This window comes from Zerene cesonia, unplaced genomic scaffold (genome assembly GCF_012273895.1).
Source record: "Zerene cesonia ecotype Mississippi unplaced genomic scaffold, Zerene_cesonia_1.1 Zces_u008, whole genome shotgun sequence".
NCBI classification, from domain to species: domain Eukaryota; kingdom Metazoa; phylum Arthropoda; class Insecta; order Lepidoptera; family Pieridae; genus Zerene; species Zerene cesonia.
Window position 1 is genome coordinate 1 of NW_024045138.1, and position 4,224 is coordinate 4,224.

Sequence of the window (4,224 nt, forward strand, 5' to 3'; positions counted from 1 at the left end):
GACTTTTAACGTAGTTATAACCATATCGTCGCTATAAAGTCTCGTTTTATATCGAGAACTTTGCGAACGGAAAGTGCACTTTAGTGAGTGGCGTTGAGACGCATATCTGTGAAAAAACTGGGATTTTTTTGACCAAAATCTAAGGTAAATTTTGACATTTTTATAAAACCGAGTGTGTCGAAATCGATAAAACTCAGTTTATAGTGCAGTGTTATACACCAATAGATGCGTCTTGTTAAAACTAGACTGTTAAAAGTTGTCCCATCAAAATCGGTGTAAAACTGACCAAGTTATAGCCAATACAGTAAATGACATAAAACCGGAACTTTCCCTGTATCAAAAAACATAACTTTTCCCTTTCCCCCTGCCCAGTCTTTAGTGTATCTAGTGCCCACCGTGCCCACACGTGGAGCATCTAGATGTAATTAAATATCTCCAAAAAGTAAAAGTTTGTGACAAACAATAATCACATGGCAGTGAAAGTTTTAATGGTGAAAGTTTCAGATTTCTAACATAACTAGTTAGAAAGTACATAGTAATCCAACGAAGAAAAACTTTACTTCAAGAAATTTGGACATATACTTCTCAAGATATAAACATTCTTAAGTTGATGTCGTTGACATATGTGGATGTATCTTGATTTATCAAGATAAGTCTTCATGTGTCTTCATATGTCTAAAGACTGAGGTGATTGTATATTGAGGAGTATATATATATATGTTAAGAATCTGTATTTGGCTGAAATTATAATCATTATTATTGTAAAACTGAGTGCCGGACCAACTACATCATTTTGGTGTAGTTGTTAGAATAAGCTGTAAACTGTGTGCTTAGGGACCCACAAATACACATCATATATATAATAGATAATATTCTACATATGTAATTATACCAAATCTACTTTAAGACCATTAGATAAATTATACACTTATTCCATATTGGAATAATAATTGATAGCTTTATTATTTTCATTCCATTTTTATTCATTTTTACAGTCTAGTATAGTATTTTACATCTATACATCTTGTTATTGACGTTATTATTGGTGTAATAACATTATTAGAGTATTTTAAAACATATCATATAGGAAAATTAGGTTATTTATTTATTGCATTTTAATTATAGTGAAATTAAACAACAACATGGCTATTACACATCTTTGTGAAAGTATTACAATTATGTACATACTTATTAATTAAACTTAATTAATATTATATGTAATCTCTAACATTTATTTCGTAGTTTTCTTACCTCAAAGTCACCATAAGTCGTTCTTCTACAGAAATAGGTTCCTGAAAATTTGTTGTAGTAAATTGCAGAACAGGTTTAATGGCTTGTACAATATAGTCAAACGTAGCAGGTAACATTCGACAATATTCCTTGAACAAGAGGGGTTGAGTACGTAAATCCTGGTACAAATTATGAAATTCCCCATGAGTATGCCTTTCTAAGTACACAGTATTAGTTTCACTTCTCTGCTTTATACACTTCTTCAATATCTCATATTTGGGTCATACACAAAAACGTGTTCGGAGTATGACGATTTTACAAATATTGATTTAGGAAATAAATTTGTCTTGAATATCTTTATAAAACTTCTATTAATATAATACTAAACACAAACTTTGAAATTTATTACTTATTAATACTAATCATATAAAAAATGTGCTAAATCGTCTCCTGTGGACTGTTCAGATTCGTTCCTATTATGTTTAAGGTACTTTGCTTTATTTTGGTAAGTAGACATTTTAATGTTTAATCGTGTAATATTTGAGGTCCTATTCTAAGGAATTTTTCTATATTAACTTAAAAAATATTACTATAATATTTAATTCAGAATTTAAAATAAACATTTGGTTATATGGGTTGGCGACTTTTCTGTGGACATAAAAAAAATACCTAATTTAATATCTACCAAATCTACTACGGAACTATTTTTTATTGTAATGGCAACACTGAATAGCATCTAACCTCAAAATATAAAATAATGTTTTTCGTTTCACACTCGACAGTCCCTTCAGTGGACATCTTTTCTGTGGACTCCAATGTCCACAGGAGATACGTATGTCTACAGGAAAGATTGTTTTATATATTTAACATCAAATGAAGGATATTTTTGTAAGTTTTTTTTATAATTGAAGACAAGTGGTCATTGAGTATTTTGTAGTTGATTTTAACGACTTAAAAAAGGTAATAGATTTCTTTAGGCTACTTTATTGTGATGAATTAACTTTTCCTGAGTCCAACGAAAATCCACTTTTTTTTCTTTAGACAAATTTTGCCTTTTTTTTATTGTTTTGAATTAGAAATTATTTAAATAGTGTTATATTAAGAGCTTATTTATTTCAGGTAAAATGCCTCGTCCGAGTAGATCTCGGTCAAATCTGAGTGATGAAGAAAAAAAACAACGCAGACGGGAGCAAAAGAAACTTAGTATGCGCAGAGCTCGAGCCAAATTAGATGCTGCTTCTCTAGAAGAAAGACGCAGAAAAGATAGAGAGCGATATCAACAAAAAAAACGCGAGGGATTGATTAAAACTATCAATTATTTTACACCGAGGCAGCAGCGCCAAATGAGAAAAATGTGGCGTGAAAAATCCAAACTAAGATGTGAGAAAGAAAAAATCAGAAGACGGACCGAGGAAATACTTAAAAACACACCACCTTCTAGCCCTAGTTCAAGTTTTTCAAGGGTTATCTCAGGAAGAGCAGTGAGTGCACAAAATAGGCGAAGACTAAAAGCAAAAAATCAGTTCTTATCTAACAGGTTACAGATTTTGGAGAATAAGTTGGCTAAATATAGAATGAGAATCTTAAGATTAAAAAGAAATAAACAACAACAGCAAGAAAATAAAAGAGTGAACATAAAACAGAAAATTCATGACTTTTTACTCGACGATGAAAATAGTAGACTGACGGCAGGAAAGAAAGAAACAATAACGCGTAGAAAAGTTAAAAAACAAATAAGACTTCTAAACGACTCTCTATTAAATCTGTACAAGGTATTTGTCAATAAGACCTCTTTGACTATTTCTTATGAAACTTTCCGGCGTAATCGTCCTTTTTGGGTAGTGTTCCCAAAAGCAGCATCAAGAAATACCTGTTTATGTCCCAAACATGCCAACAATGATTTAATTGTTCAAGCTCTTTACCAAGGTAAGGTTTTAGCATATCCTTCTGCAACTCACGTGGTTAAGTCCCTCTGTTGTAATAATGAGCTTAATGTTACTTGCTTAGAACGTACATGCGAACAATGTTTTGAAAAAGGTGTGACTTTTAATGTAACTAACGGCAATGATACAATTATATACCAAAAATAGGGTTACTAAAACTGTCAACGTAATTGTTAAAGGTCAGGAAAAACAATTCAAGAAAACTCTAAAAGAAGCTGTGAAAACGTCACATAAGTCACTTGTTGAAATTTTTAAAACAAACTTACCTGTATTTATGCAGCACCTTGCTAACATAATTAACCAATTCAGAGCTATAAGATTGATAAAGCAAAATCTTACGCCCTCAGATGGCTTGTTACATATCGACTTTTCAGAAAATTATGGATATAAATATGGGACGGAAATTCAGTCAGCGCATTTTGGAGGGTCTAAAGGACAACTCTCTTTACATACATGTGTTTATTAATCCACCAATTCTGATCCACCCCAAAATCACGTAATAACCACATCTATTTGCACAGTTTCTCAAGACTTAAGACACGATCCCGTGCTCATTTGCGCCCATTTGAAACCGGTAATAGAACAAATTAAACTACTGTCTCCGGTTTTAAAACATCTACACATATTAAGCGATGGACCTTCAACCCAATACCGCAACAAAACTATGTTCCATATGGTAGTAAATTATTTGAGCAATATAACTAAAGCTGAAACAATCACGTGGCACTTTCCTGAGTCAGGCCACGGGAAGGGAGCACCTGACGGCGTTGGCGGCTATGTCAAAAGAATCTGTGATAATGCTGTTGCAAATGGTAGGGACATTATCGATATCACAACTTTTGTTGACTGTTTAAAAGACAATTGCAAAGGAATTGTTGTTATTCCAATTGATGATGCGGATGTGCCGGAAATACAAAACATAGCAGATGCAATTACTGTTCGTCCTTTCAAAGGAACTCTTAAAATCCACCAACTCTGTTGGACCGTGACGGAACCTCATATTCTTTATGCAAGAAGATTAAGCTGCACAATATGTGCCAATCACAACAGA